The following is a 27,964-nucleotide window of genomic DNA, read 5'->3' on the forward strand; positions in this document are numbered from 1 at the left end:
TGGCAGCCACTCGATGTGTCCCTTTCACATCGATGTTTCTCTCTCTCTCTCTCTCTCTCTCTGTTCCTCTCTCCCTCCCACTCTATCTGTACAAAAAATGGAAAAATATCTTTGGGTGAGGATAAAAAAAAAAGAAGCAGAAGCCAAAACTCAAGAGTGTTACCTTTCCAGCCACTCATGTAAACATCCACCTCGAACTCATCTCTTTTTGTAGAAGTTATGGATTTTTATATTTAAACTCTGGTCGCAAACTGAAATTCTGTACCCATCGAACAACTTCCTTTTCCCTAACGAAGACATTCTTGGATCTGTTGCACAACAATGTGGACAGAGCTAGTGCCACCTAACTGTACGCTGAAAAAGGGTTCAGATGGCAAAGCTTATGTTATGTGCTTTTTACCACAATAAAGAATAAAAAAGCATTAAAAAGCAACAACACTGCTCACCTGGGATAGCTTAGCTCAGCGGTTAGAGTGTCGGAACTCCGACCAAAGGGTCACAGGTTTGATTCCCCGTCAAGGGCACGTACCCGGGTTGCAGGTTTGATCCCCAGCTCTGGTTGGAGTCGTGTAGGAGGCAACCAATCGATGTGTATCTCTCACGTCAATGTTTCTCTCTCTCCCTCCCTCCCTTCCATTCTCTCTCTAAAAAAAAAAACTTAAAAATCAATGGAAAACTAACCTCAGGTGAGGATTAACAACAACAACAAAACCACTGATCATAAAAAGTGACTAGTTAAATCCCTGAAAAGTTAAAGGAGTGACTCACAGTCCATTTTCGTCACACTTGTGTCCAATTCCATTTTTATGATTCTGATGGAAATTAAATGTTGTGGAGAACAGAGAAGAAGGATAGACTTCGGTTTCCATGGTAGGCTCAAGGCGAACAGGTGTTTAAAATTCACTGCTAGGTAAACTAGACTCAGATTCAAGACTTTCCTTTTGTTGGGTGATGCATATTTCAAACTTACTTTTTTTGCTGACAGAATCTTGTTTTTTTTCCCCCTCTTTTTTTTTTTTTTTTTTTTCAGCAGGAAGGCACAATCATTCTACAATACTGCCAAATATAACAAACATCTACAGATGGGCTGGTCTGCAGCTGGAGACTTTAACTTTGTAGTATTTATTTGAAATATCCCAGCCAGCAGAGCAGGGCTGGAGCACAGTGGGCACAATTCACAATGTTTTGGCTCTGGAGCAAATAGCAGTTGAACTTAGTTTTTTCAGCTAAAATGGAATTGATGCCGATGTGCTTTGCACTAAATTCATTAAACAATTACATCCTGGTGCAGTTTTCACATTTTTGTAAAGGATCTGCATAAGCACTAATTAGATCTAAAACAATGTTACTGGGCAAATTACAGTGCTGATTGTCTGCCTCGTCTTGCGTTCCGCATCTGCTTTGCAATGATGATGATAATTTAGGTGCAAGCAATACAACTGCCGGGTTTTGTTGCAGTGAATAGAAATATTTATTTAAAACATGCTATAGATTGATTGATAATGCAACCGGCTTTAAAGAACCTCCAAATGTTTTCTCACGGACATTTAGTGGTAAAATTGAATATGTGAAAATACAGTAGCTGAAACTTCTCACAATTGCTAACTGGCACTTCCTAGGTGAGGTTTGCTATTGAAAAGGCAACTTTGCATTTCATTTGGCTTCAAGCACAAGCTGGGCTCGCGGAATTACAGCAGAGCCTTCCAGAGGGTGGCATTTGATGTAAAAGCGTAAAAACTCCTGCACAGAGCCCAGTCCTGGCTCCCCACGCTACCTCTGGTCATCGCTTTAAATGGATGACTAAGTATTGGAAAAGTATTGAGTTCTTAGGAATTTCAGACATTAGGGTATGTTTTCTTTCTCCCAAAGTCATGTACTTTCTAGTTCATATATCGTTAAATATAAGAAGACATATATAACATTGAAACATCAAAATCAATTCTGCAGAAGTGAGGACATTCAGACAGGGTTTCTATGGCAACTTTGAATGTAGCAACTTAGCCCTGGCTGGTTTGGCTCAGCGGTTGGAGCGTCGGCCTGCGGTCCGGAGAGACCCGGGTTCGGTTCCCGCTAAGGGCACGTGCCTCGGTTGCAGTTTGTCCCCGGCCCTGGTTGGTCGTGCGGGTGGCAGCCACTCGATGTGTCCCTTCACGTCGATGTTTCTCTCTCTCTCTCTTCCTCTCTCTCCCTCCCGCTCTGTCTGAACAAAAAATGGAAAAATGTCCTCGGGTGAGGATAAAAAAAAAAAAAATCAATGAATGTAGCAACTTAATTCAGGGCCTGCTCTAGCCCAGTCACCTTCGTTGTTGCTCTCCACCTAGACGTTCCTTAACTTGCCTGACCACCATGCAGAAGTTGGACATCCTGAGCACAACGGTTCTGCTCTCCCCCGGGGTAATCGGGGCAGCAACCACCTAGCATTATCTTCATCCCTGGGCAGGAAGCCAAGGTGGTGAATGTTTGGCTACTGGTTTCCTAAAAGCCCCTCCAGTTGTGTGACTTTGCAAATGGTTACTTTTACCGTTCAAGGGAGCCAGCGCCAACAAAGATTAAGAGACAAAATTGAACTCCAAATGGAATCAATGCAGAAGTCCAAGTTCGGAGATATCTGCTCTCCAGGCAGGAATGCTAATTATTAATGCAAAGCACAGCCAGTATCAACGGTGCACTGAAAACTTAGCATCCAGGACTGAATTGCTTTCCTAACCTTTAGGTGGGCCTTCCCCCTTCCCCCCTGTGGTTTCTGCTCCCTAAGGAGGATTGTAACTAGGAGGGTGATAATTCCTCCCATGAACCTAATTGGTAAGCCTGAAAATGCCGTGCTTGTTGAATATGAAATTATATCCTCCTTAAAGGAAAACATACTTTAGCACCAGGGCGTTGAGTTGTTTAAAGGTAAAATGGCATTATGCCTGTGTAAAATGGCAAAGTAAAATTTGGAACAAAAATGTGATTTTTGAAGATTCGGAGAGAGAAATTAGCATTTTCTAACTTAACCCCCAATTTTTATTAATTCACCCTGCGAAGATACTTGGTTCTATACTTTGTTTCTATTTTGTGTTTTACTGTAAGGAAGGAAATCATGAGGATTTGATTTTTACCAAATTAAAAATGTACGCGTTATTTCTCAAACTTTCTAAAGTTGTCTTTGGACTGATAACAAAAGGAGAAAACTAGCCAAAACTCTGAAATTTTAGAAAATTATGAACAATTGGGAAGGGCAATTTTTAAAGAGATAATTAAATGAAAAAACAGAGTTCTTGGTAAAAGAATGGGCCCAAAGCTCTGTCTTCCTGAAATTCACAACGTAGTGGGGAACAGTTTTGCATCTTCATCCACATGGTACACACTTGTTCCTGATTACCTTCAGAGGTATATTGGAAAAATCTAGAGGCTGGGTGTCATATGCCTGTCATCATTATGAGTAAGGCATTACCTTAACTACATGTGGAACTGAGCTCCCGGATTATATTAGTCAGAATATATTCTCCAATATAATATTAAATAATATTACATGTATAAACTGACCTACTAATGCTCATCCAGGGAAAAAACAAAGTAGCTATAATTGAGGATGCTGCAAAGTCCCACTGGCTCCCAGAATGTCTCTCCGTACAAGTTTGTCTTTCCATATGGCTGGGAATTTCTATTGTCGGCATTAAAATGTCCTCCTAAATGAATTGTCTTTAAGGAGCTTATTTTCTTAAGCAGTTTCTCTTTATATTACCATATTAACTTGAAATCATCAAGACTCTCAGGTACTTCTTGTAGAAATTTGCTATAGTCTAGATATTGCTTCTGCACTAGGCAAAGGGCTAATTTTCTGCTTGTAATAGTGTCTTCTGCCCTGGCTGGTTTGGCTCAGCAGTTAGAGCATCAGCCTGCGGTCCCGAGAGACCCGGGTTCGGTTCCTGCTAAGGGCATGTACCTCGGTTGCAGTTTGTCCCCAGCCCTGGTTGGGTCATGCGGGTGGCAGCCACTTGATGTGTCCCTTTCACGTCGATGTTTCTCTCTCTGTTCCTCTCTCTCCCTCCCACTCTACCTGAACAAAAAAATGGAAAAATGTCCTCGGGTGAGGATAATAATAAAATAATAATAATAATAATAGTGTCTTCTGTGTCTCCCAGGCGGCAGTAGCTCCTTGCTCTGTATGTGAGAAGAGAATGTCACACGTGAACTCCTGTGTTGGAAAGGTTGACACTATAGCAAAGGGGACATAGGCTAAATTTTGGGCTATAGAATGTTAACATTTTTAAAATCTGAAATTAATGTATTTAATCGAACCACTTCTATCCATTACTTTGCAACAGAAGGAAGGAAATACTGGGATGGCGAGGGACCCAGAATCCCACGGGTAGCTAAGACAATGTCAGGCGTCTGAGGACGGGAGAGAGCCTAGAGGATGGAAGAGTGCCTGAGAGACACTCCGTAATTTTACCTGGAACCTGCCCTGCTCAGTAGTTCCCATTCTTCCTTTAAAACACAAAGCAAAACACAGGCTAAGAGGAAGTTCGGTGCTGGGTTGGGCTCTCCTTTCTCTACATGTCAGTTTCCAGCTGGTACGACAATTTTAAGTACCTATTATGTGCTCAGTATGTGCTATGATTGAAGGATATAATATTTCTCTTAATTAAACCTTTTATTTTATTTTTTAAATTTTTTATCCTCCCCCGAGGACATTTTTCCATTTTTTTGTTCAGATAGAGTGGGAGGGAGAGAGAGAGAAAAAGAGAGAGAGAGAAAGAGAGAGAGAGAGAGAAACATCGACATGAAAGGGACACATTGAGTGGCTGCCACCCGCATGACCCAACCAGGGCCGGGGACAAACTGCAACCGAGGTACGTGCCCTTAGCGGGAACCGAACCCGGGTCTCTCTGGACCACAGGCCGACGCTCTAACCGCTGAGTCAGACTGGCCAAGGCCCTTTTATTTTTTATTTTCTGTGAGGGGCACCAGAGATATGGTCCCTCGCGGCCTCCAAATCTGCTTAGTGGGGGCAAGGACCATATTTTTAATGCTCCTTAAACTCTCAAACCACAGCACAGGATCTAGCACATAGCAAGTGTTTTCTACTTGCTGGTGGAGACAACCTGAACAGATCACGCGACATTACACTGTAGGAAACGGAGCAGAGAAAGTCCACAGAAGAGGCTCCTAACCCAAGCTCTTTGAGTCCTAAAAGATTAGTACAGATCAACTGGACCAAGAGAACTGGGGAGCGCTTCCAGACAGAGGAGATGGCATGAGCCAGCTGTGGAACATAAAACGACGTAGTGTTTGCAAAAACGATAAGCTGTGTGGAGTTAATAAAGCAGAGAACTCAAGGGGATCCCTGAGAGAAAAAACTTGAGCAGAAAGTACAGACCAGACTTGGGTCCTTGGGCCACACTGAGGGCCTGGGGTTTTATTCTGTAGACAATGAGAAGTCATCTGAAGGGTGACTCTTATGCATGACATTATCTCACCCTCTTGCAATGATAATAGCTAATGTGTGTTGAATGCTCACTGTTTGATAGATGCATGTCTTAGTGTCGTACATGATTTTTCTCATTTTATGGAAGAGGGAATCTGCACAAGAGAGGTTAAGTAACTTGCCCAAGGTCACACTTTTAAAGTGTGACCTTGGGCTTCAAGCTCTACAGGTCTTGAAAGTCTTAGTCACTGCAGCAAGAAGCAGGGAGATTTCATGGAGAAGTGTTATAATACCATGTTTTCTTTTACTTTTCTTTTTCCTTAAACATAACACTAGATTTTCAAAATCACAATTCTCTAGAATGTACTTCCTTTTTAAAAAATTTATTCATTTATTTTTGTTACAGATGTTTCTCCTTTTCCCCCCACTGATTCCCCCTCCCCCTCCCTTCCAGCCCTGTCCCCAGCTTTGTTGTCCATGTCCTCTTTTTAATTTCTTAATCACATTTCTACCTTTCTGAACAGTATAGGGAGACAAGACCATTAATTATGAATTGTATCTTCTAACATCTCTGTAATGGTTATAGAGACAAGCATTAATTAAATCACCTAATATACTGAATTTGCTCTTTTAATAAATCATTTTTCCCTCTCTTATCTACCTCCAGCCCACAACATAGTTACCCATTGGTGGCTTTACGAGAGACTCTAGACCAGGACTGTTGAACAGAACTTTCTGTGATGATGGGAATGTTCTAACTCTGTGCTCTCCAATACTGGATATATACTAACCACTTGAAATATGGAGCTGACTTAAGAAACTGGAATTTTAATTTTAATTATTTTAAATTCAAATTTTATTTCATTTTAATTATTTTAAATTAAATACCCACGTGTGGCCAGTGTTTTGGACAATACAGATGTAAACTGCTGTCATGGCATTCCCACAAGTAATTAAACGAAGTTATTTTAATGGGTCAACTTGATTCAGAAGGTGTTTTTCTTTTTATCCTCACCTGAGGACATTTTTTTCATTCTTTTGTTCAGGTAGAGTGGAAGGGAGAGAGAGGAAGAGAGAGAGAGAGAGAGAGAAACATCGACGTGAAAGGGACACACCGAGTGGCCACCACCCGCACGACCAGCCAGGGCCACGGACAAACTGCAACCGAGGTACGTGCCCCCAGCGGGAACCGAACCCGGGTCTCTCGGGACCAAAGGCGGACGCTCTAACCGCTGAGCCAAACCAGCCAGAGCAAGAAGGTGTTTTTCTTATCAAGATCCACAAAAGATAGGGTCCAAAGGTAGGAGTCACGTCACTTGGATTTAAATCGCAGCTTTACAGGCCTTGTCACATTGGACAAGATATTTAACTTCTCCCTAAGCATCCTTTTTCTCACCTGTCACATGGGAACAATGCTCGTAGGTGTCTGCTTCGTAGGTTGATATGAGGACTGAGCAAGAGAACAGCTGTGAGGCCTCAGCACATGCCTGGCCTCCAGTGGGTGCTCGGTGCCTGTAGGCCATTCCTATTATTAATAGTAACTGAAGTTAGTATTAATTATGGTAACAAATAGAATAACACTAAAATAGTCTCTGCAGCCCTGGCTGGTTTGGCTCAGTGGTTAGAGCGTCGGCCTGCGGTCCAGAGAGACCCGGGTTCGGTTCCCGCTAAGGGCATGTACCTCGGCTGCAGTTTGTCCCCGGCCCTGGTTGGTCGTGCGAGTGGCAACCACTCGATGTGTCCCTTTCACATTGATGTTTTTTTCTCTCTCTCTCTTCCTCTCTCTCCCTCCCACTCTATCTGAATAAAAAATGGAAAAAAATGTCCTCGGGTGAAGATTAAAAAAACAATAATAGTCTCTGCAGATTCCAACAAATCAAATAGTTTAATCAGTAAAATAAATAAAAACATGATTTTTATTTCATTTTATTATGGAGACAGAAAGCAATGATTCTTCACATTAATGATGATGGCTAATATGCAATAAACAAACAAACAGAAAATAACAAGCGATGAAGAGGATGTGGAAAAATCGGAACTCCTGCGCACTGTTGTGGGGGTGTCAAACGCTGCAGCTGCTATGAAAAACACTATGGCAATTTCTCCCAGAACCAAAATAGAATTACCACGTGGCTCAGTAGTTTCACTTCTGAGTATTTACCCTAAAGATCTGAAACAGATCTTTGTACACCCATGTTCATAGCAGTATTAGTCACAATAGCCAAAATGTGGAAGCAATGCAAGTGTCCCCTGACAGATGACTAGATAAACAAAATGTTTACATATATATATCTCCAATGGGATATTATTTAGCCTTAAAAAAGAAGGAAATTCTGACACATGGTACCACGTGGATGAACTTTGGGGACATGCTGAGTGGAATAAACCAGTAGTAAAAAGACAAATACTGGATGACTCATTTATATGCAGGACCTAGAGTAGTCAAATTCACAGAGGCAGAAAGTGGAACTCTGGCTGCCAGGGTTGGGGGAGGGTGTAAGGAGGAGTTGTGTAATGAGTACAGAGTTTTAGTTTTGCAAGATAAGAATAATTCTGAAGATAGGTTGAACTGCACACTTAAAAGTAATTAGGATGGTAAATCATATGTCTATTTTACCAGGCTTTTTTTTAAAGCAGTGGTTTTCTACATTATTGACTTGATGTCTAAAAGGTGATGTGAGGTCATGGTGAAGAGCAGACTGTGGACTCTGCACACCTGGGTCTGGATCCTACCTCCGCTGCATTTTCACGGAGTGGCCCTTCGTTAATGGAGGCAGGTGCCTTCATTCCCCATTATAGGATGGAAATTTTATAAGGTTGGAAAAACCTCTTTATCCAAGTGTGAAATGCTGACTAAAGAATACTATGTCTGGCCCTGGCCGGTTTTGCTCAGCGGTTAGAGCGTTGGCCTGTGGACCAGGGTTCGGTTCCCTCTAAGGGCATGTACCTCGGTTTGTCCCCGGCCCTGGTTGGGGTCAGATGGGTGGCAGCTAGTCGATGTGTGTCTCTCATGTCAATGTTTCTCTCTCTCTCTTCCCCCCTCTCTCCATCCCACTCTATCTGAAAATAAATACAAAAAGTCTTCGGGTGAGGATAAATACATAATGTCTGTGTGCCACATGTTTGTTATTATTTTTCTATTAATGTTAACTGAAAAAACATATATTCGGCATACATGCACAATGACCAGGATTGCCAAATGAAATACATACAGCACACCCAGTTCAATTTGAATTTAATATGAAAAAGAAAATAATTTTAAATAATAATTTTAATGTAAGTGTGTCCTAAATATTGCATTATGTCCCATGCAATATTTAGGATATGCTTATACTAAAAAGTTATTTATTTTTTGTCTAAAATGTAAATTTAACTGAGTAGCCTGTATTTTATTTGCTAAATCCAATAACCCTGCATGTAACGTGATTGTTTTGATCACTCAGATAAGTAACAGAGTTAGCTCTAAGGGGGAGGAAGACTGTTTTCCCCAATACCAGGACAATTCTTCATTCTCGTCGCAATTTTTATGTTCAGCTATTATCAACGAAGAACAATGGGCATATGGCTTGATGACTAAAATGACAGCTGATAATGGGTCTGATTTATTAATCTTCTGTTTTGCCTCTAATTACAATTGGTTTGAAGCAAACAGGATGCGAATGGGTTAACTGTTTTGCTGATGTCTTTTCCCTTCCGCTTCTCATTTCATTAAGCGTCTGAAGTATCTCTACTGTGCGCTATCTGAAAATAACTGCCCCTTCTCCTCGAAAGCGGAGTTTTGCCTGGGAAGGCGGTGGCCCGAACCTCTGCGAAGAAGCCTGGCTTTAATAAAGGTTGGTCATGGTGAAGACAGGACTGGAACCAGTGGATGCTTCCACCTCGGAGTGTCTGTCACTCTGATGCGACTGAAACACCGTTGGCCCCACTTGCACTCCTCGGGGTCCTGCTGGGGACAGAACTGCGTCATTAAAATGACGTCCGCCGAGGGAAACCACAGGCACATTCACTGAATAAGAACACTCAAGTCATGTCAAGTATCTGTCAGGCCTGATCTGAAGATACGCACATAATATATGCCTATGGATTTGTTCAATTTGCTAGATAGGACCCCTCAGCTTTTCAATAAAAGTTGGCGTTTGAGTCTACAAACAGCGGCAGTTCCCAACGACAGGATCGAGAGGCAGGAGCAGATCTCAGCTCAGGCGCTGCTGCCGTGGTCCTGGGCTTGAGGGTGTGCTATAGATGGACGATGTTGACGCCTAACTCCCAGTGTAATGGTATTTGGAGGAGGGGCCTGGGGGAAGTGATGAGCTCACGAGGGTGGAGACCTCAGGAATGAGGTTAGTGCCCTTATACAAGAGACACAGAGGGAAGACGGTGTCTGTGAACCGGGAAGTGTGCTCTCACCAGACCCCAAATCTGCCAGTGCCGTGACCTTCTTCTCAGCCTCCAGAACTGTGAGAAATAAACGCTCGTTGTTGAAGTCACAGAGGCGATGGTGTTTTGTTACAGCAGCCCCAAGGCACTAAGACAGCGTGTCACTGAACCTCATGGAGCCCTGGTCCCATCGCCGCACAGCGGAGCTAACGAGTGTCCTTGAGAGCAGAAGACCTCTAACGACAAGGCAGTCCTAAGGGCTTTGCATACAAGCCTGTTTCTGTTCTCTGGCCTCCAGCCCCCGGGTTGAGGGGGTTGGGTAGCCAATCGAATTCTGCTCCACCTCTGCTCCCTGACACACTGGCCGCAGTGTGGCCACAGCCAGCTGTCAGTCACACTGGAAACGCCTGACTGTGGTCTTCTGGGACAATCAGTTGCGTGGAGGCTCAGTGCGGAACTGTCAAGGAGCTTCAAGCGCTGAGAACCTGCCCCGGCCCCCACTTCGAGGAACGCAATAGACCTGGCGTTTAAATTAATACTCAGTTGACTAAAATTACACATTTAAAGGCCTGGTTTCCTGAAACATTTAAGTTCGTGTTACAAATCGAATTATTCTGTTTGTAAATGCAATACATTTTATATAAAATAAGAGGAAGCACCTTTGGTTGTATTTCAGTCCACTCAGGTTGAAAGGACTCAGTGCCATTTACATGAAATCCTACCATCCCTTACGCATTTTGAACTGCAGTGATAAGTTTAATGCACTTAATTTTCTTTCTAAGCAACTTCAAATGCCTGATCTGGCAAATGAATGACTGACAAGCAAAACCTGTCATGGACTCACCTGCTCTTGCCATGGTTTCACCGTGTGTCTGAGAGACACCTTGAACCTTTTGACTTGTTTCCCTTCTGTCGGATGGTGATGCTAAGAATAGTTTCTAAGGTCAGAGGAGGAAAGAAACTGCTACTAACCACCCAGCTTCTAAGAAAAGTGGCTCTTCTATTTTTTTATCCTCACCCGAGGACATTTCTACATTTATCTTCAGATAGAGCAGGAGGGAGAGTAGGAGGAAGAGAGAGAGAGAGAGAAACATTGATGTGAGAGAGACACATCAACTGCTTGCCCCGGGGGACAAACTGCAACCGAGGTACGTGCTCTTAGTGGGCACTGAACTTGGGATTCTCTGGTCTGCAGGCTGACGCTCTAACCACTGAGCAAACTGGCCAGGGCAAGTGGCTCTTTTTAAATAGAAGTTAACTGAGGAGAAATAGCCCTGGGTATAGAAGCAGAAACCGGGGAAGGGCTTCGTACAATCCCGAGGAATCAGAATTCCCTGGGACTCTGTGGGGAATATGAGGAAGGATCAGGGAGAGAGGCGGGTGTGGCAGGAACACCAGGCAGCCCTGCATCCCCCTATGTGGCAGCCGCAGCCACGTGTGACCACTGAACACCTGAAACGTGGCAAGTCCAAACCGACATGTCTCTAAGTGTAAAATACACATTGTGTATTTTTATGAAAAAGAGTAAAAGATCTAATATTTTAAAATTATTGATTACATGTTGAAATTCTAACAGTCCCAATAATAATATTGAATTAACTAAAATAGTAATGATTTTATTTATGAATTAATAAACAATAAACATTAATACGTTCATTTTAAATGTGGCCACTAGAAAATATTAAATTGCATACGTGGATTATTTTTCTCTTGGATAGTGCTGGGTTAGAGTCATTAGTAAGATGAAGAGGACCAGCTAAAAATGTCCCTATAATAGAAGGGATGGTTTTATTTTTAGTGCACAGCGATGTCTAATATTCAGTGGGATTTGTTTGAGCTGCAGCGATGTAGACAAACATCCCCCTTGTCCCCTCCACATCTTTGCAGAAGTCTACCACATACTTCATTTGCTCTATGTGAGTGTTCTCTGTTAGTAGACATTAAGTTCCATGTGTGGGTCCTGGGTCCAGGCAGAGACAGCAAATGGGGCGGAGGCTATTGTGGGAAAGACGGGCTTCTTCACCAGGATCTGTAGATGCCGCGGGAGGGTTTTGACTTCTACGGGGTGTGTATCTGCAGCTCTGGGTCTTAATCATCTTGGTTTCAAGAGGTAGCTGTGGCCCTGGGGCCACCTGGGTCACATTGTCTTGTAGGGGTTGAGAGTTTATAGGTGAAAAGCTTGGAGGCCACCTGGTCCTGCACCTGAAGATGATGCACGATCACAGGATTCAGACCCCGGGAATGGGCGGGGCCTTGGCTGCCCATCACCTTAACTGCTTGGTTGCCTTCTGGGACATTTCAAGTAAGCAAGGTGGGTGAGATTGGAGGAGAATCTGTGATCAGGCTCGAACACAAGCCTGGTGTGAGGGGCAGCACAGCCTTCCTGTTAGACCTCCGTGTGGTCACGTCTAGCCAATGTCCTCGCTTATCCCTGGAACAGCCTTCTTCCTCCCCAGGCTAACTGGGAGCCCGTGGCTTACTGAGGAGGGAACGTTTCCCGCTGAGTCTCTGGGTTCCTGGTCCCTGCCTGTGTCCTGGTCCCGTCCCCATTCAGCCACCCCTTCGAAATCTTACAGCAGACTTCCCTGCAGCGGTTTCCGGGGAGAAAAGACTTCCCAGGACACTTCTAATGTTTTGTCAACGTCTCTCTCCCTTCTTTTTCCTTCTGACCTCGAGGAGGTGAGAGAGAAGATTTCATGGAGTCACGTCTCAGACCTGGAGACAGCGTGTTCGTCAACAGCCTCCCCGTCTCCACGTGGAGAGCGTCCCACAGAAGAACGTTCAGGCCCATAATCTCTCATCTGAAAGTGCTGAGGCCGGAAGGGATTTGGAAGTCAGGATTTTTCAGATTCTAGGAAGATACCACGGTGCATAAATCCCACAACATCCCCACGAGTCCTGGGGAAGCACCCCTCACAAAGGCATCACTGTTTCCGCAGGGAGACGTGTGAAGATCCACACTGGGAGGGAGACATGAAGGCTCCAAATAGCCTCATCTCCGCTGCAGACGAGTGTTGATGCCAAGTGAGTTTGCTCTTCACTTACTAAAAACGAACATACAAACAACCTTTGGTTGTCAGAATTGTCTGGAGTCAGCAGCTGCCCCGCATGAGTGCGGACCTGCACTGCCGATGCCAGGTCTCGCTGGGCTCCCTTCCACCAGCTGTGGCCCTGGGGACCTCCAGGAGCCCTAGAAAACCTTGAATCCAACTTTGGCATATTTGAGGGAATGCTTCACTAATTTGAATACCCAAAGTCTGAGTCCTCTGAATTTGAGTTTCCCAAACAGCTAGACCCTCTACCCATTGCTTTGTTGTGGCTATTTGGGGGTTGGTACGAGAAACTTTTCTTCATTCAACTTTAGAATATTATGGAGAATCAAGAATTGGTGTTTTTCACCATTTTTTTCTATTTCACAGCTAGTTTAAGAATTCATTTTTATTCAACAGGCACCTGATTGCATGTACTATGTTGGGTTCTGCTTTAAGGTAGAGATCATCATAATCTTCCTTTTACAGTTACGGTGAGGCCCGGGAGGGTTAAAGAATGTGGTCAGGGTCACACAGCTAGTTAAGTGGCAGAAGAGAAATTAAATACATGAACCTAACCTCAGAGTCTGTGCTCTTAACCAGTATACCATACTCCCATTAAACATTGAGTTTATAGTAAATTAAAACAGTACACGCAATCTCCCTGGCTGAGTGGCTCAGTTGGTTGGAGCGTTGTCCCATAAACCAAAGGTTGCCAGTTCAGTTCCCAGTCAAGGCACATACCCAGGTCTCAGGTGTGATCCCTGGTCAGAGTGTGTTCAGGAGGAAACCAATCGAGGTTTCTCTCTCATCAATGTTTCTCTCTCTCTCACCCTCTCTCTCTCTCTCTCATCAATGAAAACATAACTTCAGGTGAGGATTTTAAAAACATAAACATAGTACACACAAGAAGAAAGGTGCTTAATTTTTTAACTATAAATATATGTGATTTATGTCTCCCAGGGAGTTAAACCACACCCCAAAAGCATTAACTATTCATCTGTGGTCACTTTCTTCTCACCCAAAGTAAGATTCAATACAGTTCTATCTTGAAAGAGCTGGCAATTAAATAGGGAGCTTGTTGCCACAACAATTATATATTTTAATAGAAGAATTTCAAATTAAGTAATGTTTGTAAGGATAAACTGAATTCTCTAGAACTTAGGAACAATTTACATGATAAAGAACTTCCTTACTCTCTTCTGTGCATAAATAGGCTTAAAATATGATGATGACTACTGTTGCTCACAATACTCTGGTTATTACTTTGAACACACGAAGTGCTCTAAAATCACACATTAATTATTAATGAGACTATTGCTCCTGAAGAGTTACATCGTTCATAAGCAACATGATTGTTCCATGGGAAGGAGCGTATTTCATATGTTGTCATAATTTGGGGGAAATAGACAAAGCTATCATCTGGTCAAGTCGTGAGGTGTTTCAGATCGCCCCTTCCTGTTTCAGGTACACCTTCATCAAATGCATGCAGGACACAAGGGTCCCACAGCATCCTGCCAATGCTTGGGAAGAGGAGGGTCAAATACACTGATTCGAAATCTACACGCAACAAACCCATCTGTTTCTATACATTTGCACTTACTTTATTTTTAGCTTCACTTCTTAGTAATAAGGTTTTGCTGGGCAGACCTCAATATCGCCTCCACTAAACTGAGAAGGAAAGAGATACAGACATGCTAAGGCCAGAATCCCTGAAGGTATCTGGGTGCCCCAGAGCCAGGCCTGAGGGAGGCAGCAGCTGGCACAGTCTGGCATCCTGGAAGGAAGAGGCGTGGCGGGGTTACTTGAGAGGAAAAGACACAGGAGAAGTCGATTTATTCCATTGGGAGATACATCTACACCGGATGAGTCTGTAATGAATCTGCAAAGTTCCGTCCATTTCTACAGAGTCAGTGATTTCTTGTCTCCTCTAAAGTCCTAAGCAAATCAAACATTTATTAATAGTATTAGGCAGGATAAGTTATGTTACACTGCAGTAAGAAACAGCCCCCAAGTGTCAATGGAGTAATACCATGAAGATCTGTTTCTCACTCAGGAAGTCCAATATGAGCTGGGTGACCCTCCACCATGCTGCCGTTTGACAATCAAGGTGATCCTGGAGCTCTGCCATCTCATCATGAGGTCTCCTTGACTGTCCTGGCAGGAGAAGAGACAGCTGAAGGGTTGAGTGTTACCTCTTTTGAGTTTTCAACCTGTAAAACTCACAGGCTCACAGCCCATGGGACAGAAGGAGCTGCATGGCTCCGTCTGGAAAAAGTGTGGCCAGCAATGCTGTTTCTACAGCCACTGAAATGAGACTCGTTATCCAACAATGAACAGCAGTGACAAGTGTGGGTAGATGTTGCAGCCCTTTCTCTTAGGAGAAGGACAAAGAACTGTATTTGTTGTGCGAAGTATTTGTTTACATGATGATGATAATATCGATGATAATGCCCTGGCCAGTTTGGTTCAGCAGTCAGAGTGTCGGGCTGTGGTCCAGAGAGACCCGGGTTTTGTTCCCACTAAGGGCACGTACCTCAGTTGCAGTTTGTCCCCGGCCCTGGTTGGGTCGTGCAGGAGGCAGCAACTCGTGTCCCTTTCACATTGATGTTTCTCTCTCACTCTCCTTCCTTCCCACTCTATCTGAACAAAAAATGGAAAAATGTTCTTGGGTGAGGATTAAAATATATATATATATATATATATCGAAGACGACCAAGAAGAAGAAAATCAATGACAGCATCAATGAAGGGACCTGGAAGGCAAGGAGAGTGTTGTATGTCTTGGTATCTCTCACATTTGTGGAAAGAGTTTAATGAAGCCTTCTGGAACAAATAAATGACCGAATGAGGCATTCTTAAGTTCAGGGGGTGTTTCTTATTGCTGCTTTTCCCCAGCAGACTGCAGTTCTATCACATGCAAAGGCATTCTGTAAGCCGGAGACAGCTCCGACTCGCCGTGATTCACCTTGCTGGGAACCGGAAGCTATGGTCGTGCCACTCTGGTAGCACTTGGGAAGCAATAGGAACCAAATACATTGCATTTCAGTTTTAATGTAATTGCTGCTATTGTTTGCCCCTTACCTAAATGTCTTTCCTAAGAAGCAAATTCATCTTTAGATGAATTTCGCATGGTAGGCCCCTTGGTCAAGTCTTTAGCCAAACCAATCCACAAGCCATTCTCCGAATATGAAGTGCTCTGATGCGCTGGTTGTTTTGCTCATCATAGTAATGGGTCCGTATTAACCACATGCTGTCTTTCATCTAGTTTCCTGTGCAGTCGGTGGTGCTCCTTTGTGGGGTGGTTTGGGCCGGCAGCCACTGCCCAAATAATGGCCTGTCTTGATATTTTGGCTTTGGACCTCTTTGAACCCACTCACGAAGAAGCAAATGGTCCTTGGCTCGACTCCTAAAAACAACTTGTTTTGCCTGCTGCCTCCACATCTGACTGCATAGTTAGTGACATGTATGACTAAGTAAATGTGAATTTAAGAAAAATGTGCTGTGGTTTATGCACTGTTAATCTCATGCCATGGTTTGAGACAATGGCAGGATTTGGAGTTTTTTGAATTTGTGTATGAGTTTGGATACACCTGAGTGCTGGGTTCTTTATTTCTCTGAGTGCAATCTTTGACACGGGCGTTGGTTTTTCTCCTCCAGGCCTGGTGTCAGGCAGCAAAATCTGTGTTCGTGCATGCTCACATTTCATCTGTGTGCAGGCTGCCCCCTTGGGGTTTGAACATTAGTATTTGCTGTTTTTTCTTGCCATATACATTTACGTTCAAAGAGTTTCATTTAGATGCTGAGAGGCCTGGAGGTTTGAGGGGGAGTTATTTTTCAATAACGAGCTTAGTATGTACGAGAAGGTAATGGGCAGTTTTATGTGGACTATTTATAAACTTATTCAAGGGGGGAAAAAGCACACTCCATTCTTGTTGTTTGGATAAGCAAACTAAATGAGAAGGCTCTGTTCATTCAAGTTTAACTGATCTATATCAGAAGACTTGGAATAAATGGAAATCGGTATTTCAGAAAGACAGCAGGCTAAATAAAAAATATCATACAATATTAATCCCAAGTAGTCCTTTTCCCCTTTCTCTCTGCAATTTATTAAAGCAATGGCAATAAAAGGAACCTGGAAAATGATCATGGGAATAATCCTATGTTTTAGTTATTTGATGGTTTCATAACTGCAATCCGGTATTTTGACTTTAGCCTCTTGTTTGAAAGTGTCTTTGGTTATAGACTAGATTGTTCTTAACTGGGTATAATCTATTTTCTGGATTTTCTAAATTAAAAAAAATCGTATTTCATCATACCCTAGCCTCTTATTTACTAAGAAACACACTAATTCTTTTGATGTTAGTTATAGTTTCTAATCATTAATAGTCACCTGCACTTATTCAACCTTTCTTTTTTCTAGTGCTCATATGTTCACAAAAACTCAGTCCAAATCATGAAGTGATGGATAAGTTGGACGCGTTTAATACAAAGGCACATTATGAAGGTGCCCAGACTATACTCTGCCTCTTAGAAGTGGGACCAGAGACTGCAGTGGGATTAACGTTTTAGTCATAATCACTCAATTGCCCACTGACCAAAAGCTATAACAACTGCATTCAAAGCCCCGATTAACGCGGAGTTTCATTCAGCCGCGGAGGTGAGGGGCTATGGTTTCTCAATCTTGGACGAGTAGCAGATTCAACAGGGAGGCTTTCAAGACACACATCACAGGATCCCCTGTGCAGACCCTCCCCTTGGAGATTTGGATTCAGTAAGTCTGAAGGGGGAGGGACCCTAGCAACAGTATTTTGGGGAAAGCCCACAAGTGATTCCAATGCGCACTGAAGGTTGCGGATTAATAACTAAGCCCATGACCAGAGCTCCAAGCCTGAAGACACGGAGAAAAATTTGAGGGCATGGAGGAGTAGCCCAGTTCTGCCTCCACACCCAAAAGTACTGGAAGGCTGAAAATTCCTCATGGTTTCCTAAACCTCTGAAAAATCTCTCCTTTCCTAAACCTCAAAACACCCGCAGATGCTTGGTGACTTCCTCACAACAGAGAAGAGTGGAGTAATCCCTTCATTCAGGGTGGGAACCTTGTTTGTTACATCTCTAGAGGTGGTAGAGTCCCACTGTCCAGGTGTGCTTCCTGCCTGGATTGCAGGACCAGGCACCCTGGGGGTGCTGTCATTTCTCAATGAAGTTAAAGACCACCCCAACTCTTCTCCCAGTCCCCTGGGCTCCAGCTCATTCACGTCTATTCATTCAAAACTATTTGAGTGCCCACTATGTGTTGGACTTGTTTGGCGTGTAACAAATAATCCCAGTGTGTGGCCTCCGTAATTGCAAATCCAATAATCCTTTAACACCTTTAAACATACAGAAATCAATTGAAAATCTTCCTTGAAACATACAGAAAGCAATTGAAAATCTTTTCATTTTTAACTTAAAATTCTTCCTGGTTTTACAAAAGCACTTTCATACACTTTCTTCTTTTATTCTGTATAAACATCCATACTTTAGATTTCTTTCATTAATATAAAAACGATTTTCATTTCGTTCATCGTTCCAGTGAACAATACAAAACATTAAAACTTGCTTTATATTTTGCTTGGGAATTAGACAAATACTCTAAAAATTACCTTCTGCCAATCATATGCCCCAGACCTCTGGAAGAGAGCTTAACTTCAGGGCCAAACCATGAGAGGAAATGATAGTTAACAGAAACAACATCTTCTGAAGAGTTCTAAAAATGAAGGTTGTAAACTTTTTATAAAAAGGAAAGAAGCATTCTCAAGATAAAATGTGATGAACAATAATTACTGATCCTATGATAACAGGCAACAAACTGATAATTCAGTTAAAATGGAATCTTGGACTTCATTTCTCTTGAATCTCTTATTCTTTATCCCAATCATATATCACCAAATGGGTTGTCTTTTTTTTATCCTCACCCGAGGACATTTTTTTGCTTTTATCTTCAGACAAGGCAGGAGGGAGAGAAGGAGGAAGAGAGAAAGAGAGAAACATCGATGTGAGAGAGACACATTGACTGGTTGCCACCCACATGACCCCAACAGGCCTGGGGACAAACCGCAACCTAGGTATGTGCCCTTAGCAGGAACCGAACCCAGGACTCTCTGGTCCATGGGCCGACTCTCTAACTGCTGACCCAAACCAACCAGGGCCAGGTTGTCTTTAATAATTGCTCTGAATTTGAGGAAAATGTTAATCCAATAAAATCATCGTGATTGCTTTTTGGAAAAAATAGAGTATTATCTATCTACCCAGTCATCCATTTACCCACCCATCTATCTATATTTATCCCTTCCTTTTTTTTCTTTTTATCTCAGTCTGTTTTGGGAAGATCTAACCCTATTAAAAATACCCTAACTGATCTTATTTTGCACAAGTATCAAGTAGCATGTAATAACAAAGCCTATAAAATATGTAACAGTAGTTTAAGAAGAAATGGAAAAGCTCCATCTGCTTTAATGATCCGTTGTTATCTCCAGCAATGTATTTCCAGACCAACACTTAAGCACATTTTTAACTGTTTTGCTTAGTAATATAAAACCTTATGAAAACTTTTTAAGTGTCCTCCATAGATGTTAAAGAATTACCCATCATCATAGGAAAAGCACATGAACAAGAAGAAAGAACAATACAATAGCAGGAATCAAAAGAACACTAGTTGGCCGAAGAATGAAATTAACATGGATGGTCCGGCTGGTGTGGCTCAGTTGTTGAGCATCAACCCATGAACCAAGAGGTCACCAGTTCGATTCCTGGTCAGGACCTGGTTGTGGGCCTGATCCCCAGTGGGGGGCATGCAGGAGGCAGTCAGTCGATGTTCTCTCTCATTGATGTTTCTCTCTCTCCCTCTCACTTCCTCTCTCTCTAAAATCAATAAAGGGAAAAAAAAAAAAAAGAAATTAATATGGATGGACCTTGAAGGCATTATGCTAAGTGAAATAAGTCAGACAAAAAGAGACAAATAAACAAGCTCATAGATACAGACAAGAGATTGATGGTTGCCAGAAGTGGGGGTTGGGGGTGGGTAAGAGAAGGTCAAAAGGTAAAAAGAAAAAACAGAAACATCATATCTTATACTTTAAATATATGCAATTTTTGTCAAGTATATCTCAGTAAAACTGGATAAAACTTTTTTTAGAAAAGGTCTTCATACTGGAAGCATATTCTGTTTTACCTATAAAATAATCTAGCTTTAAAATTATTTTGGAGTTTCGTTAAAAAACATTGACAAAAATATAAAGTATATTGAACAAAGTATTTAGAGGAAAAGTTTTCATAGTGTTGATTTTCAATTTTCAGTAACAGTTGACCTACAATATTATATTAATTTCAGGCTTACAACAACATAATGATTAGACATTTATATAACTTACAAAATAATCACCTTGATAAGCCTATCCCATCCAACACCATAAATAGTTATTACAATATAATTGACTATATACCCTATGCTGTACTTTCCCTTCACATAATATTTTTAAAAATAAAATAGCCCTGGCCGGTTTGGCTCAGCAGTTAGAGCATCAGCCTGCGGTCCAGAGAGATCTGGGTTCGGTTCCCGCTAAGGGCACGTACCTTGGTTGCAGTTTGTCCCCGGCCCTGGTTGGGTCGTGCCGGTGGCGGCCACTCAATATATCCCTTTCACGTCGATATTTCTTTCTCTCTCTCTCTCTCTCCCCCACTCTATCTGAACAAAAATGGAAAAAATGTCCACAGGTGAGGATAAAAAAAATATAAATAAAAATAATAAATAAAAAAATAAAATAAAATGAAAGAATTGGACTTGATCTGTTTCTATACATTACCAATCTACAACCCTATATAGAATAATTTTAAAAACAACGACAGAAAACAGTAGTTGGCCAGAGCTTGTGATTGAAGCCACACCATTTGGGGAGCTCATCTTCCATCATCAGAAATGTTTGTCTTAGATATTTCAATATCAAAATGACCTAAAAATAATATTTTGCCACACGATGATTTGTATCTTTGAGTATGCAATCCTTGTTTAATTCAGCCTTTATAAAAGAACTTAGAAACAGGGATATCGAAAGCTATATTTTCTATTTATTTATTAGGTAAGAGAGGTAGTGTTCATGGGCAGAAGTATCAAATGCCATTCTAGGCCTGGACAATTACAAATATCCCACGTCTGATTCCCTATACTCTCTATCTATTCCGTTGAGACTTAAGAGGCGATATATGGAAAATGACCCAAGTCTCTGATGGTTAAGACAGAAACAGTCTCGCCCTGGCCGGTTTGGCTCAGCGGTTAGAGCGTCGACCTGCGGTCCGGAGAGACCCGGGTTCGGTTCCCGCTAAGGGCACGTACCTCGGTTGCAGTTTGTCCCCGGCCCTGGTTGGTCGTGCGGGTGGCAGCCACTCGATGTGTCCCTTTCACATCGATGTTTCTCTCTCTCTCTCTTCCTCTCTCTCCCTCCCACTCTATCTGTGCAAAAAATGGAAAAAAATGTCCTCGGGTGAGGATAAATAAAAAATAAAAAATAAAAAAAAGACAGAAACAGTCTTGGTCTCTGAATTACTGCATGGAGCAGAGACTTCCACATCTTTCTTCATCCCAACCAGTCTACATTAGACTATTGCATCATAAATAAACCATTGTATATTAAGCCACTGAGGTTGGGGAGGGGGGCTTTCCAACAGCCAGCATTAAATTCCTTAATTAATATTTTTACATGTATTAAATATGTATTTTTAAAGTATATTAGCATCTAACATTTAAATATAACTTTTTTATGTTGCTATATTTCTATGATATTGTATCTATTTAAAGGTGCAAACCTTGGTGGCAATATATAGGAACACCTTGTTTTATTGTATTTGCTTTATTGTGCTTCACAGGTAGATCTCATGTTATTTACAGAGTGAAGATTTGTGGCAACCCTCTGTCAAGCAAGTCTATTGGTGCCATTTTTCCAACAGTATTTGCCCACTTCATGCCTTTGTGTTGCATTTTGGTAATTCTCACAATATTTCAAAGTTTTAAATTATTATTATATTTATTATGGAGATCTATGATCAGTCATCTTTGATGTTTCTATTGTTGTTGTTATGGGTGCCATGAACTGCACCCATATAAGACTATGAACTTAATTGATAAATCTTGTGTTTGTTCTGACTGGCTGTTTCCCCATCTCTCTCCCTCTCCTTGGGCCTCCCTATTCCCTGAGACAAACAATATTTAAATTAGAACAATTAATGGCCCTACAATGGACTTTAAGTATTTGAGTGAAAGGAAGAGTCACACATTTTTCACTTTAAATCAAAGCTAGAAAGGACTAAGCTTAGTGAAGAAGGCATGTTAAAAGCCAAGATAGACTAAAAGCTAGGCCACTTGTGCCAATTATCCAAGTTGTGAAAGCAAAGGAAAAGTTCTTGAAGGAAATCAAAAGCACCACTTCAGCAAACACATGAATAATATGAGAGCTAAAGAGACTTATTGCTGATATGGAGAAAGTTGTAGTGGTCTGGATAGAAGATCAAACCAGCCACAACATTCCCTTAAGGCAAAGCCTAATCCAAAGCAGGACCCTAATTCTCTTCAATCCTGTGAAGACTGAGTGAGGTGAGGAAGCTGCCGAAGAAAAGTTTGAAGCTCGCAGAGGTTGGTTCAGAGAGTTTAAGGAAAGAAGCCATCTCCATAACATAAAAGTACAAGGCAAAATAGTAAGTGCAGACATATGGCTAGAGCAGATGATCTCAAAGATTTAACTGAGATACAACAGATTTTCAATGTAGATGAAACAACCTTTTATTAGAAGAAGATGCCATCTAGGACCTAGGACTTTCATAGTTAGAGCAAAGTCAATGCCTGGCTTCAAAGGACAGGTTGACTCTCTTGTTAGGGGCTAATACAGCTGGTGACTTTAAGTTGAAGCTCATTTACCATCTGACAATCTTAGGGCCTTTAAGAATTATGCTAAATCTACTCTGCCTGTACCCTATAAATGAAACAAAGCCTGGATGACAGCACATCTGTTTACAACATGATCTACTGAATATTTAAGCCCATGTTGAGAACTATCACTCAGAAAAAAAGATTTCTTTCAAAGTATTATTGCTCATTGACAATGCATCTGGACACCCAAGAGCTCTAAGAAAGATCTCCAATGAGATTGTGGTTGTTTTCCTTCCTTTCAGCACATTTTGTTCTGTACCCCATGGACCAAGGAGTAATTTTTACTTTCAAGGCATATTATTTAAGAAATATGTTTTATAAGGCTATACCTGCCATCAATGGTGATTCCTCTGATTGATCTGGGAGAGCAATGGAGAAACTTCTGGAAAGAATTCACCATTCTAGATGCCATTAAAAACATTTGTGATTTATGAAAAAAAAAAAAGTCAAAATATCAACATAAAGTTGATTCCAACCCTCATGGATGACATTGAGAGATTCAAGACTTCAGTGGGGGAAGTAACCACAAATGTGGTGAAAATAGCAAGAGAATTAGAATTAGAAGTGGAGCCCGACCCTGGCCAGTTTGGCTCAGCGGTTAGAGCGTCGGCCTGCGGTCCGGAGAGACCTGGGTTCGGTTCCCACTAAGGGCACGTACTTCGGTTGCAGTTTGTCCCTGGCCCTGTTGGTCGTGCGGGTGGCAGCCACTCGATGTGTCCCTTCACATCGATGTTTCCCTTTCTCTCTCTTCCTCTCTCTCCCTCCCACTCTATCTGTACAAAAAATGGAAAAATATCCTCGGGTGAGGATAAAAAAAAAAAAGAAGTGGAGCCCGAATTGCTACAATGTCATGATAAAACTTTAACAGATACGGAGCTGCTTCTATGGATGAGCAAAGAAAGTGATTTCTGGAGATAAAATCTACTCCTCGTGAAGATCATTGAAAAGATACCAGTTTAGAATATCACATAAACGTAGTTGACAAAGCAGCGGCAGAGTTTGAGGGGATTGACTCTAATTCCGAAAGAAGATTTATGGATAAAATGCTATCAAACAGCACTCCATGCTACAGAGAAATTGTTTGGGAGAGAGAAGGGTCTATTGAGGCAGCAAACTTCCTTGTTGTCTTATTTTAAGAAATTTCCACAGCCACCCCTACCTTCTGCAGCCATCACCCTGACCAGTGAGCGGCCATCAACGTAAGACCATCCACCGGCAAAAAGATTACAACTTGCTACAGGTCCAAATGATGGTTAGCATTTTTTTTTTTAGAAATAGAATGTTTTAATTAAGGTGTGTACATTGTGGGTTTAGACATAATGCTATTGCACACTTAATACAGTACAGAGTAAACATAACATATATGCACTGGAAAACCAAAAAATTCATGTGACTTGCTTTGCTTCAATATTTGCTTCATTGCGGTGTCCTGGAACTCAGTCCACAGTTCTCTGATGTGTGCCCATGTCCCTAACTTTCCACTGTACCTCAGGAAAGGGGAATATATAAATCCTCAGTTAGAATTTGTTCTAGCTGCATGTGAAGAAACTCTAAATAACAAGACCTTAAACAAGACAGATATGATTTACCTCTTAAAGAAACAAAGTCAAGCAATAGGCAGTCCTTGGCTGGTATGGTTACTTTAGAAGGTCCTTAAATTCAGAAGCTTCACCCAGATCACCTCTCTAACCCCCCTAGAGTGTAACTGGCATCCTCGTGGTCCATTATGTCAGCCCAAGCTCCAGCCATCACATCCATATTTCATATAGTAGAAAGGGACAAAGAAGAAAAGGATCAAAAGGCAAATTAACTATTTTTAAGGGGGCTTTCTAGAAACTGCCACAGAACACTTTATTTACATGTCATTGTCCAAAACTTATCATATGAATATAGCCAGATGCAAAGGAAGATGGAAAATGTAGTTTTATTTTGGGAAAATGTAGTTTTATTTTGGGAAGCCACGTACTTAATGGAGAGTTTTATTACTAAACAAGAAAGGGATAATAGCTATAGGGGTAGAGTTTCAGAAGTGTTCACCGCATTTAATAAGTACAAATTCTTAGTGTGAAGGGAAAATTGACTTACACAAAATGCAATCTTAGACATAACTCTGTGTACATATACACACATTTTTTTTTTTATATTTAAAAATATGTAATACATACAGCTTATTATTTCTACCCTAGTCTTGGCCCATCATAATTCCTCTGGAATAAGTGAGTTAATTATTCTCCAGTGTTTGGACATGAAGAGAACAGCATCAGACAACAAAGAAAGAATAGGGAGAGTTTACACTGTGTGTATCAGGATGCATAGAAATAAAGAATGACATCCTCATATGAGTATAAATAACAGGCTGTGCCATTGTTTCCATTTACGCAGGGCTAGTATTGTGGTCGCGGTATTGATTTATGGAGTGATCTTCTCTGTTCCAAGTGTTTATGTCTGTGCATGTGTTCGAATGAATGTCAAGAACTTGCTGTGTTCCATTTCATAATGCCTACTATTATATTGAGTCATGGAGAAATTCTGGTACCACAAATAAAACATCAAATAGAGGACTCTCTTTGAATTAGATACATGGTCCACATCTTTCTTTATCATGTTTGCTTTCTGTGTACGCTATTTGATAAGCATACGATACATACGCCAGATTTCCCCCTACTTCCTGTGATATCAGTAACACCCTCCCCCCATGCAATACTGAATATTTGCTTTTAAAAGTGCAGCTCTCTGTTGGCTCGCAGACCAAAGAGTCACGGGTTCAATTCCGGTCAAGGGCACAAACCTCAGCTGCTGTTCAGTCCCAAGCCCTGGTTGGGGTCATGTGGGAGGCAACCAATTGATGTGTCTCTCTCACGTCAGTGTTTCTCTCTCTGTCTCTCTCTCCCTCCCTCCCTTCTACTCTATCTGAAAATCGATGGAAAAATAATTAATTTTTTAAAAATGCAGCTCTCTTCTTCTTCATTTCCCACCCACCCATACCATCCCAGCATTGGGTTTGTCCACACCACCCTTAAGGACACAGAAAACAAAATGTTTCCTATCAAAGATTGGAGGATTTGAGTGCTCTTGGCATCAGTGGTTGGGAGTGTCCAAAAAGTGACTCCTAGGAAACCAGGACTAATGAACTACCTGCCTGTCACTGCCTAAATGTTTTACAAAGGACTACCTCCTTAACTCCTACTAACCCCGTAATGAAGATCCATGCTATTGTCACTCTGTGTTTACAGAGACACGCATTGAGGCTCTGACACGTTCAAGTAGCTTGGTTACAGTCACACAGCTGGGGCAGCCTGATGGCCAATGCACAGGGTCTCCCTCCCAAGCCCTTGCTTGTCCTCACTCTGTCCTGCTTCTCATGGCTGCCCGTGGCCCCTCACTGTATCCATGACCTCAAAGTGCCGGTGCGTCAAGAAACGCCGTGTGCAGCACGGCCGAATGAGGTTCGGGCCCTCTTGGGGAAAGCCCACAGTCTAATTAGGAAAATAACATAATAATCTAAAATGACTTAAATACCACGTAGCCCATCCATCAGAACACAGTGATCTCAAGGCTGAGGCGGCCTCGGGGCTGCGGAAGAAGGACAGGCTCCATTCTGGGGCTCCTAACATCCTTTTGGGGACCACGGGAGTTTGAGGCAAAGATTTTTCTTGGGGCAAATCTTGTCTTGAGATGAATTAACCACCAACCATTTCCATAGGCACTCGTCTGTCATCACTGTCCCCCACCCCCAATCGGGGATCTGTAATCACGGTCACACATCCTGGACACTGCAAATTGGCGGCGTTAACAAGGAAGAAGGGAACTAATAAGGTATTGCTAATGGATGTCTTTGTGCTTAAAAAGAACACGCATCTTCCCTCCCACGTGCTGTCCTGAATTCCCCTTTTCCTCCTTCTCAAAGTTCTCCTTTTTCTCTGAATGTCTGTGCCATATGACAGCGATGTTCTGTGGCAAGTGCGTTATCCTTCAACAGGAACCTTTGCGATAGTGAACTCCTACAATCCTTGTGTGTAAATTAGGGCTGACCCAGGCGAAAGCCAGACCTTTATGTATAAACCTGCACTGCTTCTCTCTCCCCTCGAATGGGAGTTGAATTTTTGACCGGTGGAAAAATCAAAGAGAAATACATAAATAACCTCCTTTAAAAAGCATTCCTTTTTGCATCTATAGTTTTGTGCATTTGGGTTTACAATGCAAGATCTCAGAGAGGACCCACCATTAGTACATTTGGAAACAGTCAGCTTCCCCCAAAAAAGAGGCGATGTCATTCTGTTGTACACAAAAGTCAGGTGGAATTCTACGTAAGTGCGATTGTAAAATTCAAGCGCTCCCGGGCTGACACTGTTGGTGAGCAGGCTGGTTACAGGGTGTACAGGGGGTGGCTCGTCCCAGAGCCGCAGGGCCCGGTGTGAGGAAAACGACGCACCTTGTCTGTGGGCCCCCCAAAGACATGATCATGGCAGCAGCAGCTCTTTATTTTGCTCACTTGCAATAGCAACAACAAAACGATGCCACAGACGAAAACTGTCATGTCCCACCCACGCCATCTGTCCCGCGCTGTGCACCCACAGCTCCCCTCATTCTACAAATTAATCTTTCACACATTTTCTAACAAAAAAAGTGTTAATGTTATAAAAGAAAAAAAAAAAAAAAACAAGGAAAACAGAAAGGGCTGTGTAGAAAATAAATTAAATTTAAATTTGATGGCAGTTATGACTCTTTTTATTGACTATAAGAGCAAACAGTCACATCAAATTGGTGCCACCGGCAGATCATTAAAACTACAGGGCACCCTTAATGATCTCTGACAATGCTCGCCTGTGTGTTTTTTTAAATATAGCACGCACATTTTGTCCAATTTGCGCTCTTTTTCCTGTTGCTTTTGTCCTCTTTCTGAGTGGATATTATTCATGAACTGAGTCTTTATTATCTATTTGACCATCTGCATAGCATTGGCCATAGTCCTCTGTATTGTAATTTTCAGTGAAAATAAGAACTGTTACAGATTGCGACACTAATAATAATAATAATAATAATAATATGCTTTAAGAACTCAAAAGTAAGAAAAAAAAACTTAAAGAAAAATATTTGTGACGGAGGGAGATTTGAAGGAATATAGCCTGGAGGTGGGGGAAACCAAAATCACTCCATTCATTTAGAATCTGAATATTCACTCTGATTA

This window comes from Molossus molossus, unplaced genomic scaffold (assembly GCF_014108415.1).
Source record: "Molossus molossus isolate mMolMol1 unplaced genomic scaffold, mMolMol1.p scaffold_m16_p_23, whole genome shotgun sequence".
NCBI classification, from domain to species: domain Eukaryota; kingdom Metazoa; phylum Chordata; class Mammalia; order Chiroptera; family Molossidae; genus Molossus; species Molossus molossus.